The following is an 11,532-nucleotide window of genomic DNA, read 5'->3' as shown; positions in this document are numbered from 1 at the left end:
CAGCTTTCTAAACACCCACCTGATGACTATCGGATTGACAATGAAAGAAGTTCTGCACACCATCAGGCTTACTTCTATCGAGTTATAAAAATGTTGTGCCAAATATTTATTTTGAGCCCATTTTATGTTTATATTTTGTGTGTGTATTTTATTTTATCATTTCTTAGAAAGATAACATTGAGCAAAAATGAAGATGTAGTTGTAACAATGAATAAATCAAATAACATAAATGATAGCTTAGTTTCTACTCATTAAAGCATGATGTGGACCAAATGCGCAGTAGCACTGCAGCTAGTCAAGATGCCGGGCCCACAGGAACTGGAAAACTCAAACAGCAGGTCTGAATTGATCTACGCTTAACAAATGGCTTTTAACATCAATTCTAAAACTAGTAAATGCAAAGGTTTTATGTAAGTTTATTGTAAGACTCATTGTGATTGTACTCTGTATGCGATTGTTTGTTGATATGAAGCAGTGTAAAGTAATGGTATAGCTATATTGGTTTCTAAAATCTGGTGCTATAGTGTGACTTTTTTTGTTTTGCCATCACTTGAATAAAATTTTGATTTATCTTTCAAGATAGTTTTATACTGGTCAAGTTCATTAACAGGCAACACAGACAGCTGAACCAACAGGAACTGAGATGAAGTTAGAGGTGGTTTATTAAATATTATGCACATTGGACATTCTACGATATTGTTTTTTTAATAAGACAATGGAGCATTTCTCTATGACTCTAGACACTAACTAATTCTAGAGTTATTAATCGCATTGCATATTAGTTTTATAAAACGTCTCGGAAAAGGTTTAGAACATCTACTAATCAGGCCTGCCATAGATCCTATCTGTTTAATTAGCTTATTGATGTCTGTATCACGCATCAGGTGACTGTCTAAATAAATTCCTAAGATATTGTTTGAAGATGCCTCCTTTAATTCCGAATCAAATAATTTATTTTATTTTCTAAAATGAATTTAAATTGAGCTTATGCTTTGGCTGCATGTTACAGAGTAGAATGCAGAAGGCTTTAAAACTCACAAATAAATCCACTTTTTCAAGCATGAAAACCAGTTTAATAGTTGTCATCACAAACCTAAATGTTAGCTATTTTAAAAACACATGGTTATGATTATAGTTCTGCCAACTTGCAAATTTAAAATTTTTTTGCACGAACCAATTTTGTGGAGGAGATAATGATCATAATACTTTGGGGTACCTCGGAACACTTTGAGGAGTTTAAAGACTCTTCCTCTCTCCAAGAGTGTTTAACTGTCATGACAGAATTGAAGAGCTGCCAGAGAGTTATCAAAACCAGAAAATTGTTCCCACTAAGAGCCTCATATTTGTTTAATCACAAATAAACTTACACTTAATTTTAGTTGGTTGGTAGTAAAACGCTGGTAGAACGGAGTGTTGCAGGATCGAATCCTCTGCGATCCAATTTTTTTTCCGGCAAACATGGCGCTTATTATAATCGAGGATGTTAGCTCTAGTAGGGCTTTTCTAACAAGAAGCAGTAAGTATGTCATTGGTTTCTTTATAGCTGCATGGAACAGAAGAAAAGAAAGGCTTTATTAAAAAAGACATCTACATAGATATCAGTTTCAGGCGCTGAATGTTTTAACAATAAACTCTCACACAAATTGTAAATTAATTCAAGTAACAAGAATGTACAAAAACTGAGGTTGGATGCAGCCTATAGCATGACTGACCAAGACTACTTTATGTTTGGTAAATTGTTTAGACGATTCTTTTTGCCAGAGAAGTTAGCTTCCCTTGCATTAGCTTTTTCTCAACTCAACACAAAATACCTCGTAGTTACTGATATAGTATATAGATTTGCTTGTATAAGTGAAGTAACTTTTTGCAAAGAAAAATGGAGACTAGAAAACTAGTCCACAGTTGCTGACAATGAGCTCTTTGCTGAGTACTTAGAGCAGTGAACAGGTAGAAAGGACATCCCTTTCTGATATGAAGAACTTCGTTTTCAAATTGCACTAGACAGCGCATAGTGCATTATCATGTTTTATATATTTTATTAACTTCTGCTGTTTGCTAACTCTGCATCAGACAAGCAAATTTAGACAGGTTTTACTTAAAAGATTGGTTTATTTACTAGCTGGTATTTCGTGACAGAAATTAATTCCCACTGAAGCAATAGTTACCTAATGAACAATTCTTACTGGTCTAGACTTTAGCTAAAGGCTAGTTTAAGAGTTGAAAGATGTTGATAGCTGACAAGGAAGATGCTTTCCAATTTTTTGCACATTATAGCCAAGAGCTTTTCATGATTTGACCTGTATTGTTATTTATTTAAAGTAACATAATGACCTTTTATATTTGACTTCGGAATGTAAAGTTTATGTGAGAATAATAAAGCACAAATTCATCAATTTATAGAACATCCCCAATTTGAGAAATACTCAAAATTGACTAAAAAATGTAAAGCGAAAAACTGTATAAAAGCTAGAAAAAAGCTATTCAGCATGCACCTAATAAATAATACTTGTTGATAGATTTTTCGATTTTGCGACAATGTATTGAATGACACAGTAGACACCCCTATGATTGGTCTGACGATTGGTACAGTAGATACCCCAATAATCCATGTCATCAATCATGATACAGTAGACATGGCTATAATAGTCGGCCTGACCTCTAGACACTATGTGGTCGGTCTGGCCATTGGTACAGTAGATGGCCCTATGGCCAGTCTCATCTTTGACACAGTAGATGCCCTTATGGCCAGTCTCACCAATGATACAGTCGGCATACTTAGGGTCAGTCTCATCAATGATATAGTAGATACCTCTTTATTAGACACCATCGGTATTTTTCTATTGTATGGGATAGTTTTGGATGTTTGAAGGGAACGTTACACATAGACTTGGAATGTTGTCAGATATTTTGGAAGGGTGTTTTTGGCGCACAGCATTTCGGTGTCTTTGTTAGTTTGATGTATGTAATAAGCACTCTGATCGCCAAAGTCAAACTCGGGTGAAAACTTTGTTGAGTTTGTATGGTGAAATAAAATTTGGATGTAGAAGTAGAAAACTCATCATGTTTCACTTCGTAATAGGAACAAATCGTATAACAGGGTAATCATATTTGGAGGGTGCTCTGTATTAGGGTAGATTGATGGTTGCTCTGGCCCTGTATCCATGATTGGTTAGTTAATTGTTGGTGATGAGGTGTATAACTGATATGGTTGCATTTATAACGTAATTCAAAACTACATAGTTTTAAAAATTTATTTATTTAAAGTGAGTATTCAAAAATTGTGCAAGTTTTTAAGAACAATTTTTAAATTTCTAGTTGGGTTTTATTTCTTGTTACATTTTTTTTAATTAAAAAAAATCTTTGTGATTCAAATTTAGTATGATTCTAAGCTATTTTAGACAATTTAAACTTGTAGATGTATTAAAAAATTTGTAAATTAAATGTTACTTTGATTTGGAATATAATCTTACAAGTTATAAGTTAATTTCAATTTTCTGTAGCTTTTTTTATTTAAAAATTGATTATCTTTGTGATTCAAACTTCGCATGATTCTATGCTGTTTTTTAGCGTATTAAAATCGTAAAATTTTTAAAAATTTGTAAATTAAAGTTTACTTTGATTTTATAAGTAATTTGAAAATTTGTAATAGTAATTTAACTAATTTAATGTTTACATAGAGCAAAATTTAGGTTTATTTATATAAATGTCAATGGAAAAAAGTTAGGCTCGTTTTCAACAATCTCACGTTGTCTGCATAAGACTCATTAGATGGATGATGGCACTAATAGTAACCTAAGTTCAAAGAGTCTGGGTGTAACTCTGATTATCTGTGTCTCATGTCATCTGACATCTGCTCTCATTTGTCAGTTAAAACTATATTCCTTACAATCGACAACTCAATCAAGAATAGCTGCGGAACAATTATGGCAAGCTGCTCCCTCATTTTGATCTGTTCATAATTCCTTTGATGCAGTTATGTGATAGCCTTTGAAGCCATTCTAACTTTCTGACAATTTTATATTTTTTGTAAAAATTCAAGCAAAGATTTGCTTTTTCAATGCATGTTTCTTCAAGACCACCTTCTTCAATGAACCAGATTGTTTTATATTAGCAAGGAGTTTCTGTGAAATAAATTGCTTAATTTTATTTCTAATCGAACATGACCTCCCAATATAATTTGTTTAGTATGGAACATTTTGCAGCTCAGGCATATTGCATATTAATAGCTTTTTTATAATGACGTTTCTTTTACAGAATAAAGTAACTACCGGTGGGGCATGAAAGCTCACCGTGAAATACTGCCTGTAATAATTATTGAAAGTTATTTTTGAAACTAATGACACAAGATGTCATATATAATTGAATTTAATGTCTTGCATAGCTAATATTTGTTGTTCATTGTTTATCACTGTGAACCACTGACAAGGTAAACGACTGCGTTTCTCCTATAAATGTCCAAAATATGTAGCCGAATTCTGAACGTATACACAAATGCGTGTGGGGTAATGTAGTTAACCCGTAGTTAATAGAGCTGCACAATGACCGTGTTAATTAAACGATTAACGCGACCAATACAAATAAATGATTAACTGAGTTGGGCAAATTAATCTTCAATTAAACTGCAACCGACGTGATGATCTTGATGTGGTTCCTTTCTTTTGTACTGTTTAGTACCATACGTTAGTAATACTAACATAGCGGGTTACTACCATTTAATTTACTAGCAAATAAATATTATGACAAGCAACACTTTCTTACCAATAAATTAAACCACAGTTATTTTGCACTCGACAATGAAAACACAGTGAGTCGCTAACATTAAACTTGTTTATACAACACATTGCACAAGCGCCATGCCGATCTAGCCGTAAGCGGCCATGTCGTTAGTTGTTAGAACATGTTTTTAGGTAATAGCAACAAAAGTGATTTCAGTATTATTTAATATCTTACAGTTTGTTTTGGTTTAATTTTAAAAACTTTTTTTAAGTAAGTTATACATGTATTATCATTTTTCAAAAAAATCACAATCATATTTCAGCTTCAGAATATTAGTAATATAAGATTGACACTTTATTGGAACATGAAAGCAGAAAAATGTCTTCCGCCCTAGGTAGCGCATTTCTGTAAGTTTTTGGAAGCGTAAACAAGAAAGCGAAGTGCAGTATATGCTAGAAAGAATTTGCTTACCACCACAGCACATCATCATTAAGATATCCTTTAACTAATTCTCATCTTACCGCTCAGAGTTCATCGCCAGCTGTTGCAGACAATAACTAATTCTACTGACTACCGGCACTCCTGTCCCCTGTGAGCAGCAATTCTCTTAAACTGGCAATATTATATGTAGGAAGAGGGTATATTTTTATTCAGATAATGTGAATAAACTGTGCTGCTTCAACTTTTGGCTGACTTAATTATAGACTTTCATAGACATTTTTCAAACTCATAACAATTATTACGTTGTAACTTATGTACATTGTACATAACAAGTACTACTGCCAACAATTGTTTAAAATATGATTATTCTATATGTAGCTGTCTTATTTGTTTTTGAGTATGCAGGTTTTTACTAGAATAATTCTAAGATTAATCGAAGATTAACTGGTTTAGACCAGTTATTATTCGCGATCAATTTTTATACTCGCTGTGCAGCTCTAGTAGTTAATGAGTACATGTAGTTAACCCGGTGTGCATAGAAACAAGATTTTAAACTGTCAGTTTTGTAGTAAGAACTTTTTAGAAAGTCAGACAGAAAGTTCAGAGTTTTTGCTGAAACTGTAAAAGCTTATATTTTAAGACATACAATTTCTTCTCATATGTTCCACAAACAAACACTGTCAACATAGTGGTAGTTATGATCTCAGAAGCACCGCTAATTACTGCATGTTCAAATATAAATTTATTGTGCCTTTTAATATAGCTGTTTACTAACTTTTGATCATGTGAACTATAGCAAGGGGTATTCCGGCATTCACCTGGCTTTATTTACAAAATCTGTTGTTAAGTAGCAGCGTAAACTGATCATTTTATCTTTAAATAAGTTGTTTGGCCTAAAATTTAAATTCCTTTTGTAACAGATTTCAAATAACTTCATCTAATTCCTTCGTTGTAATAACACTTTTATGAGAATGATATCAGGAAAATTGATATGACTCATTCGTTGGTAGGTTATGGATGATCGTGATGCAAATGCCACTTTTGTGAAACAAAATGAAGTGCATATTTATTAACATTAAAACATATTTAAACATGTTTAAACATATTGTGAAACAAAACACTGTACATAATTTAAGTTTTTTAGTTCTGAATCGATGATGATATGATGTTCGATGGATACAATACTACCGTAAATATTTTTACGACGTTTTAAAATTGTACAAAAATGTATTGTTTTAGCCCAAATAATGGTGAAATACTGTTTTTTTCTGTTTGATGACATTGACTGTGGCTCACCCAAATCTTCTACTAGTGTTACACCAAGTATTATAGAATTATCATCACAATGAAATATATTAAATAAAAATTGAAAAACTTTGGATTGTTGGAAAATTTGCTTGAGGTTTCTAACACACATTGATAAGTACTGCCATGGTGCAAAAGGCTAAGATACATTAGATGGACGATATTACATTTAGATGAAGTTGTACAGAATATGGTTACTTTAATATGCATGCAAAATGATGCACATAATTCAGCAAACATAGATCAGATATGGAATAAAATTGAAAACTTGAGCCTGTTCAGAATGTTTGTAAAGCTATATTAGAGTGTATTATTTAAAATAGATCATAAACATGCAATTTTGAGCACTCGTCTCATTTACTATAGCCTTTATTCATTCTGTGAAATACAGTGTTCAAATTAAAAAAAAGACAAAAGTATGGAAATAATTTTGATGGTAATAAACAATCATTTCACTTTGGCCTGAAATCTAAAATACTATGATAAAAAATTGACTTCATAGTTTTTTTATACAAAGCACACTTCTTACACACAAAGAAGCATTACAATATGTATTTGTTTCTCAAAGCAGTTGCTCAAGAAATTAATATGAATCATTCCAGCATGACATGAAATTGTTTAACATTCTTTTAAAAGCAGTTGTGAGGAACGTTTTCTGTTAGTTTTGGGAATTTGCCATTGTTTTACTTGCAGCACAAATCAGTTATGTTAGAATGACTATTTGCAATTACGGTTGTAAATAGTTTGCTTTTTTCTAATTAAAATATGCAAAAAACCTACATGGCACCAAAATTGATACTTCAATATCAAACAACAGTGAGGACTTTCTTAGCTGATTAAGCAAAAGCAATGCTCATCTCCTTGCTGAGCTAATGTCAAACATCATAAATAGTCCTAATCAAGATAGCTTATTTCGAAAATTTTAGAAAAAACTGAGGTGATCCCAGTAAATAAAGTGAAATCACCACAACTCCTCAAATGATTAAAACCTAAATTTTTTTTCTACATTAAAGAGATTGCTGAAACTTTTATTTTCTAGCTCAGTGTCAAAGGTCTTTATACATGTTCTAACCACATTGTTTATATCATGAATCTTAACACTGCAGGTGTTCTGGTCAAGTTTAAATCTGATATAAGCTCTGGTATTGATAGTAAAGACGCATTGGAAATAAAAGCTCTCTTGTTAGATTTCACGTGGGTGTTTGACAATATGTCACACTGCTTGGCTGTTGGAAAAATGTTCACACTGGTCACTAAAAAATTCTACATTATATGAGGTTTCATCACAGACTGTATGCAAAAAGTAAACTGGAGACTCTAATTAATTCTACAAACCCGGTAATATCGACATCCTCCTAGGACCCTCTAAAAATTTTGAGTTCTTTGTTATGAAACGGTTTTGTGCAAGACCTCTAGGCAACTGCCAAAAATTTATAGTAAGCTGATGACATTACTTTGTATAACACTGCAAAGCAATATGGAGTGTCAGTCATTGAATCAACTAAGACTAAATCAAAAATATAAATTATTTTTAAAAACTGACTACAGCATGCGACAGAATATGCATAACTTTGGTGTAAACAGAACTCAAAATCTCAAATACTAACAAGTTACCGAGCATTAATTTTGCCTTCAGGAAAACTTACTTTCTATTACTAGAAATAATGTGAACATGAAAAATATCGACTTTGCCAAGCTTCTGAGCATACGAATAGAAAATTATAAATGGCAGTCTCTAGCTATTTTCACTGCCTTTGTTTAAAAAACCTTGATAAAAAACATCAAATAACCCTTTACTGAAGCCAAAAAAAGTTAAGCGTAAAAAACGTCTATCATTCTTTAACCAACTTTGTTGCCTAAAGTCTTATTTTGTTTTTACACTGTTCCAACATGCTATTGCCTTATATTAAAACCTGGTAAAAATAAACTAGAAAAATCTTGAAATTTATTTTTCAAGCTTATGCTGCTTAATATAAACCGTTATGAGCAGCATTTAATTTTCCTAAATCTGATAATTTGAAGGCTCTTTTAAATATTTGCTGTTTTAAATACTCTGATCGCAGCTCCAATTGGTCTGGCCATCTACTACATTGCTATTACACAAAAAGGCCATGACACATTATATCAATTGATATCACAATACTAAAAATTGTCACTTTGCAGTACAGAACATCAATAAAAAAAATTTTTTATTTCATATGTCTAATTTACTTCAGTTGGCTATTTTGGTTTTTTGGTCATGCTTTTTTATCTCATGATTTAATTTGCTCTAAGTAGCTTTCAATCATGGAGATAAAGTTAATATATAATTATTTATTAAACCTTCTATTTGCTTGTATGGCATTTTGTAGCTTTACAAAAAAAATATCCAATATCCATTCTTTAAAATAGAGCTTCCAAACTACATGCTTATTTTTACATATCCCTTTTGCTTTTTATTTTATGCTTCTACAGTGTCCTTTTGTGACATCAAGAATTGTGACAACTCAAGTGCAATAATGATAGTAGCTATCCATATCTTTACTAGTTCTATAATTATACTTTTTACAAATAATTTTAACACAATAAAATTAATTTTGTTAAAAGTATTAATTATGAGAACTATGCATGGACTTTAGGAAATTTTTCCAAGTATCAAAATTCTCTCAAACTTGAGTATTTTACAATATATCATCCTATCTGTCTGTTCTATTTGCTATTTCAAGGCTCCTAACCACATAGATATTCAGTTATTACCTTTGTCGTATGTAGCATGTAGATCTCCTTGATATGAAGTATGGAATGGCGGTATGGTTAATAACGAGTGTATTTTATTAGCGTAGCATTAGTGCAATGTGATTCTTATTAGTGGCTGGCCAGCCCGGTATTAGATAGTACAAGCTAAACGTTGTGATTAGAATACAGTAATAATATATAAGGTTTATCATAAGCGCATGTCTCTGAAGCATCTGAAGATGGCGCACACTAGTCTCTCGTGATCTTGCGATAACCATGAGCGTCATCATGACAACGTAGGTAAACGTAATGTTAATATGTAATTAATGTCAATGTAATTAAGCATAATGTTACACTATCTTAATATTTTTTATTTTTGTTTAAATCCGTCTATTGGTCCACAACATATTTCTTATGATGATTTTATGTCTTTTCAACATTCAAATGCATGCAAAAAAATGAAAACATGATAGTCATAATGCACTAATAAACTCATTAGCACAGCCTGCCATAACACACTATGTTTACTGACTTGCAGAGATATACTAACCTGTTTTCGGCGTTTTTCCTGCGTAATCCTTCATACTTTCTTTGCCTTAGCTGCTCACTTTTTCTTAGTGATGTTGTAATAGTAATCACTGACTGTTGTTTTCTATTTTCTGGCTAGTCATTTTTGCTGTTTTAGTAATTTTGCCTTCATTTAATTTATGTGACATTTTTCTTAAAGGTCTATTTGATACAACATATGTTTGTAGCACCAATATCATATTACATCAGATAGCAAACCACACTAGTGTGTTACTTTGTTCCAAAATTGATCAGTATCAAAACGCTATTTTGGCTGATGTATCAAAGTTACCACCATATTTTATAGTAAATTCAATGAAATTAAGTTCAAATAAAGATGCATCAATGTAAAAATGTCGCAGTCAATAAATTTATCTCTCCTCTTTTCCTTCTTTTTGCTTTTTCTTCAGTCGTTTTTCCAATTTTGTTTGCTTGCCTCCAACAAACTTTTTCTGCATTTTTCTCTGATTTTTTTTTTTGCTCCTACCTATTTTTATTATCATTTCTTTTTCTTTTTAGTGGTTATAATCAAATTTTCATAGAAATGAGAGTTTTCTTGCCTCAACTTTCAATGTTTATTTGTTACATGCAAGTGTTCGAAAATACCTTCAGAACTTATGTTCATCATTTCTTTCTGTTTTTATTACTGTACTGTACTATTATATCTTCTCCCTTTTTTGACCGTTTGCATTTTTACCTTCTCTATTTTCCTTTTTTCAATTTATCTATGATTTTCCCTAATACTTTTCTTTGTCACGTCGATTTTTTCTTTCTTTGCTCATCTCTAATCTTTTATTACCTTGATCAATTTTTGCTCTCTTGTTGCATAGATAGTAAATATGTATACCTTTTAATCTGCATATATTTTAGTAAAATTTTAAAAGTTTTAAAACTGCCTAAAATTTTATAATATAACATCTTATCGATTTTCATCATTCAAAATTTTTAAACAGCTTTTTTTATCCTTAGTATATTAATCATTTCATAATGTTTTGTCAAGATGAAAATACATGCAAGAAAAAAAACATGATGATCATAAGACACTAAATAACTCGTTAGCACAGCATGCGATGACATTTTATGTTTATACTGACTATATATAGTCAGTATAAACATATTATATACTGGCTATATATATACCACAGAAATATACTGTACTGTTCTGATGTTTCCTATGCTTTTTCCTTCATACTTCATATGTATTAGTATCTCGATTTTTCTCAACCAAATTGTAATAATAATCATCACACCACTGACGGTTGTTTTCAGCTTTTTTATTGCATTTTGTGCTTTCAGTAATTTGTGCTGCCTTTGTTTCATGTGAAAGTTTGTTTAAAGGCCTGAATAACATATGTTTGTTGCACCGTTGGAATATTATACCAGGTAGCCAACCATGCTATAATAGTACTTTATTCCTATACTGATCAGTATTACAAATTTATTTCAGCTGATGTATAAAAGGTAACACCGCATGTGATAATAAATTCAATCAGATTAAATTAAAATAAATTTGTATCAATGTACAAATACCGCAGCCAATAAATTTATCTCCCCTCTGTTCTTTCATTTTTCTATTTCTCCTCTCATCTTTCCTTTTTCATTTGTTCTTATCACTTATTTTCTGTATTTTTGTCTAATTATTTGATCTCTGATCCTCTACCTTCTTCTTACCATTTTCCCTTCATTTTTAGTGGTTATATTGATATGTTTATATAAACACACTTTTTGTCTCAAGAAGTGCATTCTTGACCCTCGATTTGTTTTTTGACATTCAAGTATTTGAAGGTA

The sequence above is a fragment of the Watersipora subatra genome, chromosome 6 (assembly GCF_963576615.1).
Source record: "Watersipora subatra chromosome 6, tzWatSuba1.1, whole genome shotgun sequence".
Taxonomy (NCBI): domain Eukaryota; kingdom Metazoa; phylum Bryozoa; class Gymnolaemata; order Cheilostomatida; family Watersiporidae; genus Watersipora; species Watersipora subatra.
The sequence above is the reverse complement of the archived record's forward strand: the minus strand, read 5'-3'. Positions refer to the sequence as shown.